Source organism: Amblyomma mixtum, chromosome 2, assembly GCF_055824585.1.
Source record: "Amblyomma mixtum isolate Tamu chromosome 2, ASM5582458v1, whole genome shotgun sequence".
Taxonomy (NCBI): domain Eukaryota; kingdom Metazoa; phylum Arthropoda; class Arachnida; order Ixodida; family Ixodidae; genus Amblyomma; species Amblyomma mixtum.
The window spans coordinates 52,032,134-52,053,816 of record NC_143013.1 but is presented as its reverse complement, the minus strand read 5'-3'; the positions used below and the strand labels follow the sequence as shown (position 1 = coordinate 52,053,816).

Below are 21,683 nucleotides of genomic sequence, written 5' to 3'. Positions count from 1 at the left end.
CGCTTCCTCCCTTGGGCACAGCAACTGGGGTGTGCTCTCCGCCATGCAAAACTTCCTTACAGACACTAAACGGCTGCCGTCTTAAGCTCTGCTCTTTCTCATGATCAATATTTCTCTGGAACGAAAGCTTTCTGAAACGTGGAATATTTAGCCCCGTTCTCTATTTCAGTCACCGATCTCACAGCATTTGTTTAGCCTATTTCAATTACACATCTGAGAACCTTTCATTTATTTCCTAATTGATATTATTATCACAATTATTTTATTTTTCCCCACCATTATTTTCTTGTTTAACATTTTGTGCACCTATCAGTTGCCGCCTGTGTCTTGGCCAATCCCCCGCAGCGGGTACGCGCCATTATCTAGAGGACAACAACAACAACAAAACGGTACGAGTTAGAAAATGGAGTGATGCGGTTGAGGAGAGCGAAATATAAATACCTGAATCGCAAGCCGCTAGGATAACTAAAAACTTCAAAGCGTGAGCAGCGATGCCGCCCTCCGCTCGTTATCGGATCTGCGAAGGCCACTGGCAATGTGAGCCGGTCTAATCGATTCTGCTTCTCTCTGCCTCCGAGCAGCTGCAGCTTGGATGCAGAGTGCTCGGCGTGAGGGAGCTCAGCCAAGATTCCCTCCACGGGCGGGTGGAGAAACAAGATGACAAACCAAAGAACCAGCGAGCGTCGATGGCGCAGCAGCCGCCTTGCCGTTGTAATACGGGTGATAGGGAAGGCGCTTGTGGCGCTCGCAAGGCGCACCGTCGACAAACTCAACTGAGCGAGAGGTCAGTCGACGGCGCAGCCAGACCAAGGAGCGGCGAGCGACAAAGACCTCGCAGCAGTGAGAGGAGCAAGAAAAGAACTGTAGCGCAGCCACGGCCTATGCGGTCCAAACAGGGCGGTGCATCAATGAAAGGTCAGGTGAGCACAACCGGTCAGTAAGAGACGTAAGTGGTGCACACCATTCTCAGCACTGTGCTGAGTGTTATGAATGCCCTCGAGCAGCAGAACATTTGCGACGGGCTAGATGCAAGTACTCCAAAAAAGTGTCAACCACGGTTTCACGAGATAAAGATTTTAGGTAAAAGCAAAGATACAAGTGCAAAGGAACTATTGGAAGCATTTCATATAAAAAAGAGAGGTGTATATATTTTGTGTTAGCGATACGTCGGTGAGCCTCTTCAAATCGGAAACGGCGTATCTTGAACGGTTATGTAGATAGTGTTATGTGGGAACTAATATCTCTCTGCACGTGTCCTGGTTTTTCCTTATAGTTGCTGCTCTGTTTGTGATTAAAGTTAGGTGAAGTTTAGCGCTAGTCCTGTGTTGTCCTCTCTTGCGTACGTCTTGGTTGTGCTACAGTTCTTTTCTTACATCTAGCCCAGCAAAAAGTTCTTCTAACCGAGAGGAGCGTCTCCGGGAACAAGGTGTAGAGAGCGAACCATCCACATCCTGAACTGCAGTCACGGACAAGGTTCGTACTAGAACGGCCGTGCTGGGGCTAGAGAGCTCGAAGCACTCGCCGCCACCCAGCCGTGGGTTAACGCTTATTGTTCAACTGTGCTGTAGCATAGTGTAGCCAATTCTTTTACTTGCTTCTAGATACTGAAAAAAGTTTTATGAGGCAATAAACTCATACAGTTTATCATACAAATGTCATAGAGTTCTCATACAAATCACATAAAATTATCATTCAAATGTCATTCATTTCTGCGAAATCATACAGTCATCATTGAGATATCATAGAGTATCATACGAATTGCATAGATTGTATGATATTCTATGATATCTCTATGATGACTGTATGATTTCACAGAAATGAATGACATTTGAATGATAATTTTATGTGATTTGTATGATAAGTCTATGACATTTGTATGATAAACTGTATGAGTTTATTGCCTCATAAAACTTTTTTCAGTAGGGCTAGATCTATAAAACACGCCCCGATAGGCGTCCAGCGAAAGTGATTTTTTGATGCGAACACTCCTCGTGGGTGAGATGCGAAGAAGTCTGCAGAGAGCATTGAACGGCCGCGCCGTGGCGCATGACATTGCTTCCCATATTGATAAAGATGTTACAGTGAGACTTTTCGCTGACGACTGCCTGCTCTACGGTGGTATAAATAATACAGATAATCAAAAAGCGCTTCATGATGCTCTCGTAGGTGTCGAAAAATGGTGCCAATGCTGGAAAATGAATATCAATGAAGAGAAAACAGTAGTTTTGCGCGTCACGAACAGGACCAAACATGCCCATGACTACTGTTATATGCTAGGATCTACCGCACTTACCACAGTGGAAACACTTAAATACCTGGGAGTCCTCATTTCTAGAGATCTAAGCTGGAAAAACCATGTACTAAAAATCTGTTCAGCCGCTGAAAAGAAACTCTGGTTTTTGCGCCGAAGATTGAAACTGGCCTCACAGTCTGCCAAGCTAGCTGGCTATTTAACTTATGTACGACCAACATTAGAATATGACTGCATTATATGGGATCCTGTAGAAAGTGGCTTAAAAAAAAAATGAAAGTGTGCAAAGAAGAGCAGCTCGATTCATAATGTCCAGATATGCGCGTACTGATTCTGTAACAGAGATGTTGTGTCTTCTCAATTTGCCACCTCTAGCCGAACGTCGCCGAGTAACCAGACTAAAATTTTTATTTCAGCTCTCAAGAAATTCCTTCAATATCAATAGCTCCCATTACTTGGTCCGAAAACAACTTACACATCTCAGAGCAAGCAATGAGTACTGTTACCAAACCCCGAACCCACGCAATAATGTGTACGCTAATTCTTATTTTCCGAGGACGATAACAGAATGGAATAATTTACCAGCATCTCTCTTACAGTCCAGTACATTAACAACTTTCGAAAAATCTATATCCATTTCGCACTAAAAAGTTTTTTTTTTATGTTATACGCCTAATCAACTCGCCTAAGGTGCAGGCCGGGATTGTAGAATTTTTTTTGTTATTTTTCCTTTTCTGTGTGAAATAACTGTTTTTCAAGTGAATATTTACTAACACTGCTTCTGTATAAAAAGTGAAACATTACGCGGTAAGAAATGATTGTATAGATGAAGATTCACTTTGTATTTTTCTATAATCGACAAAACCATTTTGCTTTTCAAGTGTCACGCCCCACCACTGTAACGGCCCCACGGCCAACAGTATTTTCAAATAAATAAAAAATAAATGACCGGGCGTAGAAAACATTTGATTGTATGGCATGGTGGCACTTTTCATGCGTATGCAGTCTCTTCCAAGAAACTACGAACGCTTTCGCGGGTTGCTACACGGCCGGAGCTGTGACGGCATGTCTGAGGGTGAGTTCTAAAAAGCACCTTGTAGAATGCCTCGTGCATCGGTATTACGTCAGGAACATAGCGAGGTAGATACTCCGGCACAAAACAAGACGAAGTTCCTTAAACTGCTATGTCCAGGTTCTTTTCTCGTGCGTAAGCCTATTTGTGCAGCCAGCAAGGTTGATTCTTTGGCAAAAGCAGTAGACCACATAAATCACAGGACAAGCGTTCTTACTTCGGTTTTTATTTCTTCGATGCCGTCCTCCTTGTCTTTGCTCTGCCATTTTCCATGATAAATGGCTAGCTCACACAGAAATATTAATCGATGCACATTTTCGAACGGCTCTGGCTGTACGAAGAAAGGCTGCCGGGAAGGCTTGATTTCACACAGCGGTACTCACACGGTGCAATAAAGCTTTTCTCTCTCACACACACAGCCAGCGGCCACAACACCGCCAGTGACAGACGTGCAAGAGTCAGTGGAATTGAGCTGAGTGTCTTATGACTAGAAAGGGGATAAAAGAGGATGGCACACTTAAAATGCATGTTTGCGCGTGAAGCTTGCCTGTACTGCTTGTTTTGATCGACGACAATGAAACGTGTAAGTGTCTCCTTTTGATGTCAAATGCAGCAGCTCGTGCGTTGTTGCCAATGTCCTTTTTCTGTTAGAAGATCTAGAGTCCCCTTTCTGCGAACTTCGCAAATGTACACAATTTACTATCTTTCTTGCAGGCCTTTTGTATTGATTGTAAGCAGTATTCATTTCAATATGACTCCATACCAGGCAGAAGAGGTCACTCATTAGAGGTAAATCAAATAGAGAACAGGCGTATTCGGGATATCTGAACGCCCAAAAATCATCGAAGAATGAAAATGGCGGCCCAGCAGGTAGTGTACACAATTTTGTTCTGAAAGCAACACTACGCTAGTCGCCGAGCCATTTCGCGGAGCCGAGGAAGGGCATACTGCGCATGCACGAGGAACAGTGACGTCACATGGCGCATAGCTGGCGCGCCGCCGCCGCGCTCGCCACTTGTGCAGGCGCAGGAGCGGCGCATAGCTAGCGTGCCGGGGCCGCCGCCGCTGCCGCACGCTTTCCATCGCCTCTCTCTCTCTACTCTCCGATGCGCAGGAGCGGCGCACAGCTAGCGTGCCGGGGGCCGCCGGAACGCCAGCTGTGAGTAGTGACGTCACTTGCTTCTCGCGCATGCGCAGTATGGTCGTGCAAGAGCACGCGAAACGGCGAGACTGCGGGCAATGTAGCTCACGCAACACTATATGGCTATGCGCAGATGTTGCGTTCGCAATCCTCCAGGTTTAACCAGAGCTAAACTACAGCCAATTTTAACGAATGTTTTGCTTTATCTTAGTTGTATTCAGATTTTGTTGCTTCTTACAATAAACTGAAGTAACTGTCATTTTAAATGCCATCCTGATTTGTTTGTTGGGTTTATCTAAATCCAGTTGTGTTTTAATTTTCTAGCCCCCCCCCCCTTTCGGAACGCAAGTCTGGCGTTGTGGGTTAATTGATAAAATACTACACTCTGCGGACATGCATCCATGATATCACATGCGTTTGTGGAAAAATAAAAAGAAATAATAAAAAATCAATGCCGGCGCAAGCGCCCTTCATGCCTTGCTAATGTGAACTGCGGAAGTTCAGTGGCAGCTACAGAAGAGGGAAACGCTTTGCGCGATCCAAATTCTCCAGTGTTTTGGTCCACTTATGCTAACTTGGACGACGATAAGCTGGACGCCCCACTGCAGCTATACTGTGCATTGTGTCGTGCGCGTGTGTTTGTACTCTACTCAAATTAGATCATCACGCGCGTCCGACCTGTATATATGTTAATATGTCAATATGTTTCGTTTGGTTTATTGCGGTTTAACGTCGCAAAGCAACTAAGGCTATGAGGGACGCCGTAGTGAAGGGCTCCGGAAACTTCGACCACCTGGGGTTCGTTAACGTGCACTGACATCGCACAGTACACGGGCCTCTAGAATTTCGGCTTCATCAAAATTCGGCCGCTGCGGCCGGGATCGAACCCGCGTCTTTCGGGCCAGTAGCCGAGCGCCGTCACCACTAAGCTACCGCGGCGGGTGCTGTCTTATGTAAATAGATTTCTTGTATGGTGTACCTCTCCCCCCTACCCTTTCTAACTGTCCCCCCACCTCTTTCATTTCATTTCTGCCTGCTCTCCTTTCATTATTTCCGCTGCCCCAGCTCAGGAGCTTCCCGTAGCAATGGCAGATGCCCGGGCTAGCAAAGATATTTTCCTTCCTTATACTTTGTTTATTAAAACAACTACTACTACTACTACTTTGGTCCACTCTCTGACATGAAATAAACTCATTATCATCATCATTGGCAGCCTGACTACGCTTACTGCAGGGCAAAGGCCACTGTCATGTCCCTCCAATTTTTCCAGCTGTAGCCACCGAATCCCCGCAAGCTCCTTAAGGTATGTCACCACCTTTTTCAAAAATTTTTTAAATTTTGACTATTAAACTTTTATTTCACATTTGCCTTATAAAGCACCGTTTTATATGATATTCGAAAGCAAGAAGGAGTGAAAAAGCCATGCTCGCATTTATTATTCACAAAAAAAAATGCCCAAACTTGGCTGTTATGCAAATATTCATAACTAGCGATTGGAGAGCAGGAATTGTAAACTTTATGGCACAGACTAAGCCAACTAACTATACTGTGCAACCAACTAGGATCTTTGCCATCCGATTATTGGGAAAAACGTTATAGCAAAAATTCCAAAGAAAACAAAAAAATGTGTCATTTTTGCCTGCATTCCTTGGCATAAAACATGATTATATCAAAACTCACGATTCGACTTCATTTATCTATAGTTCATTGCACAGGCTAATAACAAAGGAAACAGCGTGCAAAGTTTCATTGAAAAATAATTATTCATTTCGAAGTTATCACTGTTTGCGCAACACGAAAGTGCAAGAAATAAAGTTTTGAGAAAAACAAGATTAAAGTTTTTCAATCCTTGTAGAAACAAGATCATCATGCCCTAGAAAGTTAAAATCCTCCAGGTTCATAGCTAGGGCCCCCCTTAGCTGACACGAGCTCTCTTTTGGCATTTGTTGCAGCCCGTCCTTTTTTGCGGAGATGTTTTGCCTCACCCGTTGATTGACGCTGGGCCTTCATCACACGGTAATGGTGACTGGTGCAACATGCTAGGAGAGTGTGGTGGCCAGATTCTATGCCTGCTTCCCTCAAAATGTCTGCTGTACTTCTGTTGCCATCACTGACGGACGAATTCGGTAGCATTCAAAGCGATAGCGCGAAGCGCGCGCAAAGTAAACTGAGAAGCTTCTAGCGTCATGCATCCCCCTTGCGGAAATTTAAAGCAACGTTTAAAAAGAAAGGAAGCCTTAAAAATTGCCTTTGAATAATCTTTTACATATCAGACTAAAACAAAACAAAAAATTTTCAATATACGCCAGTAAATTTTCACAGGTTCTTTATCTTCCTCTTTGCACCAGGGGTGCCCCGCCAGAGACGGTTTGTTCCAACTCGAACATTGAAGCTCTTCGCACCAGGCGTGCCCCGTCAGAGACGGTCTCTCGATGATTCGAGACGCAGGGATAAAGGGAATACTTATGTACAGTTTATATACAGCAATTTACAATAGATACACAGAATATACAAGTTCAGGCACAACGGCAAAAAGACAAACAACCAAAAGGTGGATCTGGCTAATACTAGGGGAGGCCCCTACTCGGCGTTGCCGAAGATGCGTAGCATCTCACCTTAGCGCAGAACCCCGCTTCCAGCTCCGGGGCCCGGTTTTAAAGCCCTAAAGGCCCGGCCCACATTTCGTAGCTTCCAATCATGTTGTGCTCTCAACATGATTGGTTCTTCGAGGGCATGGCCAGCCCTCCGGCTTCAACAAGGTAAAACCACCCTCTCTACCACTAAATAAACATAAAAACAAACACAAATACACATTCGTGCCAGAACGTGCGCGAATCGGTTCTGCGGGGCGGGTGGACACCCGTACTTCCCGGCGCGTTCGCGAGCGGCCGCGTTCCAAGAAAGGAGACGCTCCGCTTTGAGTGCCCCCGCGAACGCTACCGATCCCTTACAACGCCGTTGATTATCGCCGAGTTATCATTTTCTGTTACCAAACCACATCAGTTTCGGTTTCAGAACTGTTCACCACCTGTTCGAAACTTGGCTATAACTTTTTAACACAATCAGATAAGAACATTATTCTTGCTGCAAAACATTTTTGAATGTTTGAGGATTCCCAGAATATAAAGAAGAAAAAATGTCATTTTTACAAAAAAAAAACGCCTTTTGATCTAACTTTCTGCCGCCCGCCACTACGCCTGCCTTCCCTTCGAATCCCTCTTTCTGATATTCCCTAACCAATTTCTTCCTACTGATTTCAACTAGCATGTCTTTAACCGCGAAATAAACTAAGCACAACTAACTGCGACGCGAGTCAGTAACTGCGAATGCTAGTCTTAAACAGACGATTTAAAGAAAGTTCTTAGATGGGTCAGGATACGTGAGATCTTTCGAGCATGATTCACGTCACGCTTTTGTAGTATTCGACACTATGTCCCTGGTTTTATCGGTGAGCTCTCTGCTTGCAAAGAAGCGCTTTGTGCGTGCAGCAACTGCAATTCAATTTAGGGTTGCTTAAATAAGGGACGTTAAATACAAGACGTATGCTCGGTGTAGGCATGGAGTACCGAGACGTATGGGCGTTTACCTTATTACAACCCGCGTGTCTCTTCGCTTTGAGGGTTAGAATTCAAATTGAAGACAAGGGTAAAGAGGGAGAGCATTTGAATTTCTGGTACGGTGCCTTCCGTGTATATTTTCATCAAGACAGGTCACACAATTTCTACTCCGCAGGAAAGACTTGTTCCACTAGGCGACAGATCAAGAGGCAGTTTCGCCGTAAGCATATGCTCCTTTTCAAAGTGAGTAAAAACACAAAGATGACCCACGCTAAATGCGCTTCCCATCTCTTGCTTCATCGGAAACATCCATTCATTCACAAAACATTTCCACCCAGAGGCAAGAAAGTTCCCGTTATACGTAAACGATACCTTGAATTATGGTGGAAGTTCGCACTAGAAGTACGTTACAGCCGATGAACGCCAAAAAATTAGGATATCATCGATTACTGCATAAACTACGCAACAAGGTGATGTCGCACGGTATCAAAGCTGTCGTTTGTATCACTCCCTGCGAGTGTTGCAGGAATAGCGGGAGGCTTCCTGCATCAACACATCGCGCAGAAGGCCATGATATGTACTGAGAGCCATCTTATACTGACATTTTCGCGAGCAAGGTGTACTGTACTCCACCGGTCCACATGCTGAACGCTGGCACCACATCTGCCTATACTAGTGAGGACTAACTGGAGCAAATGCAAGACCCATCAGTGTACACATACGCAAATTATGTTTGTTACAACTAGAACAAAAGAAGTTTGGCGATTAAGGAAATAAGCTTAACTGCATGTCTACCTTCGTCACGAATTCTGAATGACCGAAAATAATAAAAAACAAAAGCACTGGCTACGCCTTGAGTCGGAAATAGTTCACAGATAATTATCAAGCTGCTTGCGTTGAAATTTGCAATCCTCAGCGATAAACTGAAGGCGCTCAGATGTGCACGAAAAAATGATAAAGTGGCGGCAAGCCGAGCGTTCTTGGCGCTCTTTGCTCGTCGCGGCAGATGAAAATGTGATATCTTTGTCAGAGCGTCGGGCGTTACTATAGCACACTGTTCAATCCGAAAAAATGGCGACGTCCATGACACCGCGTACGGTGCTTCCGTTCGGCGAACATCACGGTAAAACGTACAGCCGCAGTGCAGGATGCGGATTTCGGCAAGAGCGCGCTGCACGGCATATTGTACTTCGCAGTGACGAGCATTTCGTTCACCACACTGAGCACTTTGCGACATCCGATATCGGCGTGGTCCGCGGACATTCGAAGACTTCCTGGAACTGAGCCGCCTGGCCGGCTGACATGTCACAGCGCCGCGGGTCCTCAGCGGTGCACATGAACAGGCAGCTGTCGACGAGCAGCAGGCGCTGCTGGTCGTCGACGGCATACTGCTGGGCATCCTGCTGCAGCTCCAAAGCTCTCAGCACCGCACCGATGGCCATGACATCAGCCAGCCGCGAGGAATAGAATTTCGCAGAGCGATTGAGCTGCAGGCACTGGCTGAGGATGTCGATGTGCCCTGCCGTCTCCACGTCTTCGGGGTCCGGCAGGGACTGCATGCCAGTCATTCCGAGGCTATGCAAAACGGCTCGCACGAGCGCCACGCCAAGGAAGTTGTAGTTGACCGACTCGACGTCGCCATAGTTGAACAGCGGCGGAACCAGAGCCACGGCGGGAATGTAGACCACGTTGGTCATGGTGAGCACGTTGGGGAACGCGGAAAGCAAAGGGGATGACACTTCGGCGCGCTTCAGGGACCATCTCCAGGCGGCTTGCGCAGCGGCCTTGTAATCGTTAGCAAAGCTGCCGGTAATCTTTGGAAGGTAAGAATAGTAATCGTTGATCTTCTTCATGCCAGACGCGACCGCCGGTAGGCCACGCACGAACTTGAATCTCTGGAGGCGGCCTATCATCTGAGCACGTTGTTTGGCTGGCAGCCACTTCGCCTCTCTCACAGAAGTCCCCATGAAGTCTCTCATGTGCTGGAGGAAGAAGGTTTGCTTGGCCTGGGACTCGACTTCGCGGCTGGAGCGTAGGAATGGAGCATGCGCCGCCAGTCCAGCCACGCGTTCGATGCAGTCGAAACAGCCGTTCGTCAGCGTCTTCTCTTCAAGGTGAGTCGGAGAAGTACATGATAGTCTGTGTCGAAGGAACTCCCATGCCAGGTATTCTTTAATGTTCTCGGTCTGTAGAACCACCATCAGGAACGGAAGAAGCGCCGTGTTGGCTACTTCGATCTTATCGCGTTCGTTGTACGTGTCGTTTCCGACCTGGTTGAGTTCCTTGACAAGGATTGCCGAGCTGAGTCCGTAGTTGTCGAGCTCGTTTAGGTGCGTGAGCCTGGGCTCGTAAACGCGCAGGTTTCCTGCCTTCTTCCACAGCGTGTGGACATGGTCCAGGGCTCTCAAGATGTTCTGCCCGATGTTTGAACGCGGTGTTGACTCCCCGGAACCATGTAGAGGGGAGCTACGTTTTCGCTGCTGGCTCGACGCTTCCCGGGTTTCGGCGTTCAGCAAAAACTGCTTGTTTACCTTAAGTTGAACGCGGCGCTTGGTCTCACCGCGTATCGGAACCGCGTCGAGCCAGAAAAACGCACCGTCCTGATAGCGGGCTGCCAGCCGCGTCGCAAGCTCCCCTGCAGTATCTTTCGAGTCCGTTAAAGATTTTAGTTCGTCAGCGTCTACATTGTCTCGGCCACTCGCCAAGTCGACTTCGCGTGATGTGCGCTCGCGGCATTCTTCGTACAGGGCTGCGGCGTTGTCCACGGCGGACGGCTGCGCACTGCTCCGTCGTCTCCAGGCGCCCAATTCGTCTGCAGCGAGTGAACGCAGGAGACCCCTGAAAAGGCTTTCCATGGGCCGTCCATAGCAGACTCCCTCGCCACACACGAAGTCGGAGAGACCGGCGCACGGCGATTTGCCCCCGCTGCCCATACAAGAGGAGATCAGCCCCTTGTAACGCTTGCAGATCGTAGAGTTGCAGGACACGGCGCCCAGCACATCGGCGCCGGGGCGCAGGGGCGGTTTGGGGTCGTTGCCGCGTCGCGAGCCCCACATGCTCTCCAACAGGAAAGCCAGGCCTGTGATTGAGACGATGATGACAACGGCGATCGCCGTGGCCAATAACCAGCGCTGGAACTCAACGTTGGCAGCGAAGTCGAAGCTCTGCCCTGTCGACGCCGGTGTCAGCGCCGTCCCGCTAGGCTGGAGACAAGCAGATGTGTAAAATTCAATCCAAAGATTGCCTAAAGGAAGCAATTAGTTTACCACATCACAGCACTTAGAAGTACAGAGAATAAGTTTGAATAAGTTTGAATATTTGAATCCTCAGTAGAATATTAAGAACCTTACCAATTGGTTCGCATTTTTTTCGTTTTTATTGTACCTATTTCTACTTTGCTCTCATTTGTGCTCAGTTTGCATTGGTATGCGTGGTTTCTGGTGCATTTACGTTATTTTGTAGACCGGTATACTTACGTACCTCAGCTCGGATTTTCTGTCCCTCTTTTATGAGCATACGTGTAAAATCCCTAATTGCCAACGAAACATTTTACGTTCTGAAACATTTCTATGCTTTTTTTTTGGAATGACATCACTGATCGGTGTGGAAGCGACATTATACATCGTAATCTCTATAGATCGATGCTTTCGTTTCATTTTATTTTTGGCACAGCATGCTCTTCGCATCTTAGCTCTCGCTCCGATCATTCTATCCCGATGTCTTGAATGCAGCGGAAGACGAAAAAGCCATAACACTGAAATATCAGTACTAACTCAAGAATCTCGGGAGCTCAAAAAGATCTTGAGCTCTGCAACACGGTGTTCTTTTGGGATTTGTCGGCTTTAACGTTTCGAAGCGAGAGTACGGGCTAGGAGAAACGCCGTAGTAGAGGTCTCTGGATTAACTTAAACCTCGTGGAGTTCTTTAAGGCTCGCTACTATTGCACAGCGTGCGCGTGTTCTTGCATTTAGCGCCCATCGAAGTGCGCCTGCCGTGGCCGGTATTCGAAACCGCGACATAAGGAACCGCAGCCGACCGCCAAAGCCACTGTGCCACCGAGGCGGTTCGCATACCATCATTTGGAATAGCTACTACAGCTAATTACGAGCGTCCTCTCGATTTGTGCACTTAGTGCCATCAAACATTGTCTTAAAGTATAATGTAGGGGCAGGACCGCTTTATATCTTTAGCCGCCACGGTGGCTCGGGAATTATGGCGCTCGGCTGCTGACCCGAAAGACGCGGGTTGGATCCCGGCCGCGGCGATTGAATTTCGATGAAGGCGAAATTCTAGAGGACCGTGTACTGTGCGAACTCAGAGCACGTTAAAGAACATCAGGTGGTCGAAATTTCTGGAGCCCTTCGCTACGGCGTCCCTCATAGCTGTAGTCGCTGTGGGGCGTTGAACCCCCATAAAATGTTTAAAAAAAGTTTTATATTTTTTATTCAGTCCTCCACGTGGGAGGGTGCTGTTCCGCATTACCGATCTACCGATAGCCGGAAGGCCTGCATTTAACTCATGGTGCTGCCGAGCCAATTTGCCTCATTTCTGCAATTTGTGCGCTCTCTGTCATTCGCTCGGATTCTTTACTTCCAGCCTGTTCCAAGATGAGAGAAGCTCTCCTCCTCACACCTGTAGAGCATATGTCTTCCACGAGTGCTACAAAACGGCACTTTACGGCTTAGGAGGAAACCCTTGAGGTTCCTATTTTTGATAAAGGCTCTACATTCTTTTAGCTCTAGGGCAAATCTCGCAATCTAGAAGGTGCTTAACATCCTGTCAGGGTAGTGTAAGAAGATCTTAGGTCCATCGTAGTCAAGCTTACGGTAGAAGCGTAGGGCATGACTGTCAAAGTTTTTGATGCTGGACGAACCAATCACGCGCGTAGTTCGCGAAAGACTTAAGGTAGTCAGTTTTCGAAAATGACCTTTGGGCTTCAGAACAGGGGAACGTGTAATGCATGGCTGCGTACATAACAAGATGCCTGGGGGAGATAGAGACGTGTTCGGCCATGTCTTCGTTTTCTCGTTGGCTCACATATTTAGACTGACAAGGACGAATCGCAACTGCATGCCCAAAGCCTGGGCACCGGCCGCAAAGCACCCAGTTGCATGCTTCGTGCCAAATCGGTATCAAGCTACGACACCAGTCAAAACGCACTTGCGATGCCAAGACAATTGGGAGAATGCACGGAGAATGCGGTGTGGAAACAGAAACATTAGGAGTTATCACACAAATTTCGATTCAGGCTCAGAGCAAGCGACTGAGAGAAAAACATAAGTAGACAGCTCTCCCGGAGGAACTGGGAGAAGTTACGCGCTGTGATGGTTTGCACAGAGTACGTGACAGGTCGCCGCCACTTTGCATGGATAATAGCACTGCCCGAACAATAGCATTGCCCAAACATGTACTCCAGAGCCTTACATCTACTATAGTACTAGCGCGCATTTCTAGCAGGCTTGTACCAACTTAAGTGTGCCGCCAAATGGAAGCAACTAATGCTATGAAGATACTTTCGAAATTTCAAGTCCAGCGGTGTGGAATTCCTTGTGCTTGTTTTCCTCCGATCGATTCTGCAGTTTTTTTCGTTCGGTGGACCTCGATATATCAGGACGGCTACATTTGGCTCGCTTCCATCTGTGGGCGACTTCCTGTCCGGCTACCAACGACACTCGCTTACGCTGCGGTTGCATGACGGCTCGACTGCCTATACTCTTAGCCTGTGCTGAGCACAACCAAAACACATGCTCCGAGAAACGCAGCAGCAACCCGTCGCTCTTGAAGCCGAAGCAAGACTGAGCTAACCGCTCACACCTACTCCTCCCCTCTTGCGACGGCAGAGCTGTCTGCCTCTTTTTCCTCTCGACTCCGAGTAAGCTCCAAAACCCTCCATCCTGCATGCTGCAGTTTTCGCTTAAGGTTTCGCTTCTTATGTTTCTCTCTTCAAGGATCGTTGCCCACCTTCTCGCTTCCGCCATCGCATCTAACGCGGCATTTCGCTTCAGGCTACCGCTTTCCCAAGTGTCGTTTGGAAGTAGCGCAAACATGAGACCTTATTTCTCGGTTGCCTTGCCGATAACCAATGTTGATGTAAATGCGGCTAGATTCATGTGGCACCGGTATCACAATCAGGTAAATCATTGATAAGAGGCTCAGAACCGGTCGCTGGGCAAGCAGAGCAGCGATAATGCAATGGCCGCCGCGGTGGCTCAGTGGTTATGGTGCTCGGCTGCTGACCCGAAAGACGCGGGTTCGATTCCGGCCGCGGCGGTTGAATTTCTTTGGAGCAGAAATTCTAGAGGCCCGTGTGCTGTGCGATGTCAGTGCACGTTAAAGAACCCCAGGTGGTCGAAATTTCCGGAGCCCTCCACTACGGCGTCTCTCATAGCCTTAGTCGCTTTGGGACGTTAAACCCCATAAACCAAACCAAACCAAACCAGCGTCTAGCACGTACGAGTGCTTAGATGGTGAACACCTGCACGTATACCTAATGGAGCTACTAGCGAACAGACACTGACCTGTCCTCTCATAGGAACGCGACGGCCGGGTCAGGTTTCCGACACCCGGGACAGGAGCAGGACAGCGGACGGTGGACGCCGCGAGGAAGAATTCCAGTGGGATGCCTTCAGGTACGGGAACAGCCTCGCTCGAACGCTGATTCTTCTTCTGGAGCGTGGAACGAGGCTCTGCGCCCGCGCTCGAGCCAGTCGTCTTCTCCGTAGCACGTGTCATCAAATGCTTGCTCGTTCATGATGCTAGTAGTTAAATTTTGCATAACTTACACTACTACCATAATTGTCTTCTCGGAAGGGCTTTTCCCGCCAGGCCCCAGAATATAATAAGCCTTACTTATGTTTTCAACGACGGCATGACTACGAGCATGTTGCGTAATTGATCAAGTTTCGTTAAAGAAAGAGAAGGAAATGACGCAGATAAATGCATAAAATCTGATAAACGTGTGAGCCGAATATGTGTATACGATATCAAAAGCGCCCCCGCCACACTACAGGCCAGCATTGCAGCCCGCAACCTTCAAATTAATGGTGTCACCAGAAACTTCCGCCTCACTCACTCGTCCGCCAAGTGTATAAGCCCCACAGTGAGTTTAATTTTCTTACTGCTACTTTCAACGTCGTTGTGATCCCCCAAGTTACCCCCTAATGAAAAGGCCACATATCCAATGCAATCCTTTGCCAAACGTCAAAGAATAATGAATTTCCACTGATTGATGCCTACCCTGGGCTAGCTAATACCAACTGCCCCGCCAAATGGGTCATTTGATTTTCGCAGCATATAAGGATATGCAGTGAAGGGCTCCGGGTATGCTCAGCGGCCTGACATTCTTTAAGGTGCACTGACATCGCACAGTACACAGTTACCTTGTATTTATTTATTTATTTATTTATTTATTTATTTATTTATTTATTTATTTATTTATTTATTTATTTATTTATTTATTTATTTATTTATTTATTTATTTATTTATTTATTTATTTATACATACATACTGCAGCGCAATTATATGCGCTACGGCAGGAGTGCGAAAAACACAAAATGCAAAATACTCAACAAAGGTAACGAAATACAGCAAAATGTACAAAGTGAGCACTACAATAATGTTCAAATCACACAAAAAAAGTATCAAACATGAAAGGAACTGTTAACGACATGGTAGGAATATTCAGCTATTATGCGTCTTCGATGGCAGTTTATAAAACTTTGAACTGGACAGGAACGAATGGACCGAGGTAGAGAATTTCAGGTTTCTATTGAACGGGGAAAAAAACTGAATTTGAACAAATTAGTACGTGCAAAATACGGTATGTATCAAATTTAGCTCGTGATGACTTCTTGTAGATGATAATGGTGCAAAGTTAATGTAGTGGTTATCTGAGAGCCTTACCGAAGAATTGACGATACAATGTAAGAATTTTAGTGATTCAGTATGGCGACGGGCGGAGAGCGTGGTTAAATTCAATGAAATTAGTGTAGAAGATGGTGATAAATCGCGATCATAACGATGACATATAAAACGCACAGCTTTTTTCTGGACTGCTTCTAACATGTTAATTTCAAACTGCTTGTACGGGTTCCACACTACAGCTGCGTAATCAAGAACAGGGCGGATTAGAGTTTTATACAACAGTAGCTTTACGTCTTTCGGTGAATTGGGTAGCGTGCGTCGTAGATAACCTAGTTTTTTTAGTGGTTTATTACATACGTAATCAATGTGATTAGACCATGACATGTTATGCGTTAATATGACACCAAGATAATTATAATGAGAACCCCTATCTATCACACAGCCATTGAAAGAGTAACTAAAAAGGGAAACAGAAGACTTGTTACAAAAAGACAAAAGGACGGCTTTGTCGAAATTAATTCTCATTTGCCAGGTGCTACACCAACTACAAAACCTACAAAATGACTCTTGGAGATGAGGATGATCACTAGGGTCATTAATTACTTCGTATAAAACACAGTCATCAGCGTAAAGACGAGTCTTAGAAGAAATGTTATGTGGCAAGTCATGTATATATATTAAAAAGAGTAGCGGTCCGAGGACGGAGCCTTGAGGCACTCCTGACGGCACATCAACAGCAGCGAAATGAGAAGAATTATAAGATACGAACTGGGAACGAGATGAGAGAACGCTTGAAATCCAGTCAACCAAGTCAGGATTGTTTAGTACAGCATTTAGTTTAGCAAGAATTTTGGAATGTAGAACAATACCGAATGCTTTCGAGAAATCTATAAAAATGGCATCAACTTGGTTGCCGACATCGAGGTTAAGTGATATATCATGACTGAATTCTGTTAATTGTGTTACCGTACTAAAACCGAGCCTAAACCAATGCTGAATGTTAGATAGCAAATTATTGGATTCAAGAAAAAGCATGATGAGTTTATGAATGACGTGTTCTAACATTTTGCATGACTGTGATGTCAAAGAAATTGATCGATAGTTAGACAAGCATTGCCTATCACCGGATTTATAAAGAGGGAGCACTTTGGCTAATTTCCATGAAGAAGGGACAGTAGCAGATGATAAGGACTTATTGAATATGATGGACAGGTATTTCGATGACCACATGGAGTAACGAGCCAGGAACGCATTGTATATTTCATCTCGACCGGTACATTTCTTAACGTCAAGGTTTAATACAAGATTTAGGATGCCATCAGTGTTTACCACAACATCACTGATTGCTAGAGAAGAAATTACATTGGTGAGCGGCGGACTGACATTGTTATCGGGAACGAACACTGAGTGAAAATAGTTGTTGAAAGCATTTGATATTACTGCCGGCTCACTGATGACGTCATTATCTAATCTGAACGAACTGGATGAAGTATCGCGAGGTAAGATGGATGACCAAAATATTCGGGGGTTAGTTCTTAACAGATCACGCAAGTGGACATGAAAAAAGAAATCTTTGGCCATATGCAACTTAAGATTAAGTTCTTCTTTTGCCTTGTGAAATCTGTCCAAGGTTATGGGATCGTTGCTTCTTCTAGAACACCTTAGCCTACGAACGCGACGAGATAAATGCAAAATGTCTCGAGTCATCCAAGGAACATTAGTATTTTTAGTTTTAATAGAAACGAAGCGTTGGACACAATCGTTGACAAGACATTCAAAGTAATTAGCAAGAACATTTACGTCCTGGCTTGCTGAGAAAGCAAAGAACGTATCGAAATGATCAGCTAAAACATCAATAATGAAGTTGTCACCACGAGTGAAGTCAGGAGAAGTAGTAAACAAATAGGGTGATTTGGAGATTGGACAAGAGAGTGAAACTGACACGCCTTTGTGGTCTGAGAGTCCATCAATTACTTCGCAAGAGAAGGAATTTTGGGCCAAAGTAGCGCTTAGAAAAAGTAAATCGATAATGGAATCCAACCTGGTAGCACTAGATATAACCTGAGTTAGTCCAAACAATAAGGAGATGTTTATTAGTTCTCTACAAATTGCAATGTCACGACCAAATGCAGACAACGATAGCCAGTGGATGCCAGGAGTGTTGAAGTCTCCCATGCAGATAAATCTTGACGAAGAAATGTTGATCTTGCTCATGAAATTTGCAACAGCATGAAGGATATCAACGGAACAGCCAGGTGGATGATAAATAACACTGATTAGAATACTATAATTGTTTAGATAAACTTTGCACCACAAGGATTCTGTGTCAGGGGGAGAAGATAAAACTGAGAATCGCAAATCCGATCTGATAAGCAATGCCACACCGCCACCAGTACTGCAACTTCTGTCTAAGCGCATGGCAACAAAACCTGGTGGAGTGAAATCGGAGTCGTAAATTCCACTATGTAGCCAAGTCTTCGTTATGCCAATAATATGTGGAGAGTGAATAGAGATAAGGGACAGTAAATCAGGAAATTTTTTAACAATGCTGCGAGCATTAATATTTAAGACTACAAGCTTTTCAGTCCGGCTTATAAGCTTATCAGCTTAGGGTACGGCCTAAGCCTGTTATCGATGAACAGACCCAGGATACGGAGCTCTGCCACTTCTCTAATCGGACCGCCCGACAGAGAAATGTGTACAGACATGTTGTCCTTGGGATTTGTCCTGACTAGTAGAAGCTCTGATTTGGCGGGAGAACATTGAAGACCACAGTCGGCAGCATATGCATCGACTATGGATACGGCCTGCTGAAGACGATCTCCATCTCCCCAAGGCTCCCCTCGGTTGTCCAGATTGCAATATCGTCATGGCGATGTTGAAAAGGAGCGGCGATAACACCGCCCCCTGTGGTGTACCCCGTGTACCCATAGCGTACGGGCCGTATTCCTCGTCCTCGATCCGGAGGAGTGCCCGACGCGCAGAGAGAAAGTCTGTGACATAGGCAAAGACCCTAGCCCCGCAGTTAGTGGTGCTCAAATTGGACAGTATGGTACCATGTTTAACATTGTCAAACGCCCCCTTAAGAGCAACTCCGCCGATTTTCGATGTTCATCGATCGAAATCAAATTTTAAGTCTGTATTCTTTATGGTAGTTTGATGTCTCATGTAAAATTTCGCACCTGAAAGCGGCCTAGTTTTCCCGCAAGCGGATTTTGAAGACAAGCGCTCCTCGACGCGAGCGGCACCCATTGATCGAGGAGCTTCTACAGGCCACCCTGTACTGTGACGTCACTGGCGTGTCGGCGTGTCAACCTGGTTGGGGGCCCGCTGGCTTAACAGTGCAGGGGAGAAGACTGCTTGCCTTCATCTATTGTTGAATGCTCAAATGAAAATATGTTTGCTGAACTGTTGCTGCAATGCATGTAATCCCTTTCTTGCTTGACAGCGCTGCTGCCTCCAGTATTCATAAATAAAATAAATAAAATGCACTGACAGCTGGCAGCAAACGGATCATAATTCTCTTCAACGTGAAAGAAAGGGGCTGTTCAAAACGTTGCTCCAGAACAAGAACATGAGCCTTTTCATAGCAAAATTACATTCACTCCCGGTTGTTGAGAGAATTCGACAGGCGCGTACAAAAACGCCCAATCATTCGTAATTTTCGCGCTGCCATATGTGACAAACCTTCATCTACGACCACAGCACACAGGCATAAATGAGAGTGGTTGAACCGTAAAGCGATGCACAATAAACACATTGCTTCGTACGTCGCGAATTTCGTAATGCGTCAGTAAAAAATTGAGAAGCTCGCGAACTAATCGCACTGCCACCTAGAAGGAATATATAGCCATAACACGGATTCGCCCACCTGTCTGGTCAGCGTGTTCAATGTATGCTGGATTGTAGCTGGCGTGAATTCACTTTCAAAAGCTTGCCGTCTAGACAAAGCTTCGCAAAGAGAGGACTGTCGGTGATGCATGCCCCTGTAAGGACGTTGTGCGCCGCGGCAACGTTCCGGCAGCAGATTCCTTCATCAGACTGGGTCGACCGGCACTCACCACACGAACAGCTGTCAGCGGGAGCATCACATTAACTTTTGTTCTGACGACTGTGTCACAAATGCATGCATTAACTTTTGTTCTGACGACTGTGTCACAAATGCATGCATTAACTTTTGTTCTGACGACTGTGTCACAAATGCATGCACGAGAAATAACTCAAGTACTTCAGTGAGTTTAGACCGTCTCCATGCTGCAGGTGACGCGGCCTGTCGTGTGACTCGGCTGGCTTACGTCGCGGTGGGTAATTCCTGAATGGCGACTCGTCCAGTCCAAAACCGTCACATGAGTCGTCTTCTAAAGGCTCGCTGGTCTCCGAAAAGCTGTTCTCCGCGCTTTCAGACATGTCGACAGCGCGGCTCCGGGTAGTTGCGATATCTTCGAGGACTTCGCAGCCCGGCGAACACGCCAGTGACGTCACAGTCAATACCGCACGAAAGCACCTCCCTAGTTTCGGTTTTGCGGTTTCGGTTTCAAGTTTTGCGTTTTTTGCTGTTCAAAAATTATTTTAGGGTTGCTTTTGAAAACCTTGAATCGTACACATTAAGAGAGGTTCTTGGGAACACAAAACAGCCATTAACTTAAAATGGCTGAAAAATCGCCGGAGTTGATCTTTAAGATCGAGGCCGAGAATGGTCTTGTCGTTTTGTTGCATGACTGTGGGTCATATTATGTCCTTGTGTAGTTGGAGTAGGACATCCTGTGCAGACTTGTGCGGGCAGAACCCGAACATAGTGTCTGCAAAGAGGCCCTTGCCTTCCATGTATGGAGAGAGGCGATCCCGTACCATCGTCTCCATGAGCTTTCCCACACACGAGGTCAGTGATATGGGTCTCAAGTTTTCCGCAGTCACGGCTTTACCTGCTTTGGGGATGTGATACAGTTACTGTGTCGTTTCCTTCCCTCAAATTCATTTTAATTTAATTCATTATGGCACCTCTTTCTCTCTTTCTTCTTTCACGCTCACCTTCCTCCCTTCCCTTACGGTGCAGTTCGGATGTTCACCGAGATGTGAGACAATTACTCCGCAATTGCGTTCAAAGGTGTTTCATTGCGTTCAAAGGTCACATTTATCGTTTTTTTTTTGCACTTTGTATATCTTTCCACACTGCCGACATCTATTTATTTATACTTGTATGATCAGCAATAAACCCTCCGTTATTAGCGCTGTGTCATCAGTTTTCTTGTCTCTTGTGCTTGTCGTCGTTCGCGTTGTTTATACAAGATGCTTAACCAACTAGCCCGCCAAAACATGTTAACGAAACTTATATAGGCCCCTGCTCATCAGGAGTTGGCAGGAAACGAGGCAGCAGACGCAGCCCCCCGAGCGCTCTCTCACCGAGCTGTTTCCTCCTGCCCACCCGAACAGGAACCCGATTGTAATCCGGTCTATATTTTAAAAGATATTAAATCATACTTTCAAAATAGTCATCACCTTTACACCCGCCCATGTAAAGGCCTCAAGAAGGCGGATGAGCGGCTCCTTCTCGCCTCTTCACCAATACAATGCTGTGCCATTTTGACCCCTCCTTTAGCAGCAGCTGCCCGCACTGTAGAGCGATGTCTTTGGACACCTATCCCATTGTGTGGGCCTGCCCCTCCAACCTGTCTACTCCCCCTATCCCCAACCCACACCGGGAGGACTGGGAGGCGACCCTGCTCGGATGCCACTACTTACAGGCCCAACAAGCCTTTGTCAGGCGCATCCGGGCGGCGGCCACTGCCACTGGGGTCCCA

At 46.4% G+C, this 21,683-nt stretch overlaps 1 protein-coding gene across 1 annotated transcript in view; it reads left to right on the top strand.

Moving 5' to 3' along the window:
* Positions 1-1,405: 1,405 nt before the first annotated feature.
* The window catches only part of LOC149359337 (3-dehydrosphinganine reductase-like), a 58,092-nt gene continuing 37,814 nt past the window's right edge, over positions 1,406-21,683 (top strand). Inside the window, exon 1 of the mRNA XM_089571598.1 lies at positions 1,406-1,473. The gene's annotated coding sequence lies outside the window, so the exon portion shown is untranslated. The remainder of the gene's footprint in view (positions 1,474-21,683) is intronic.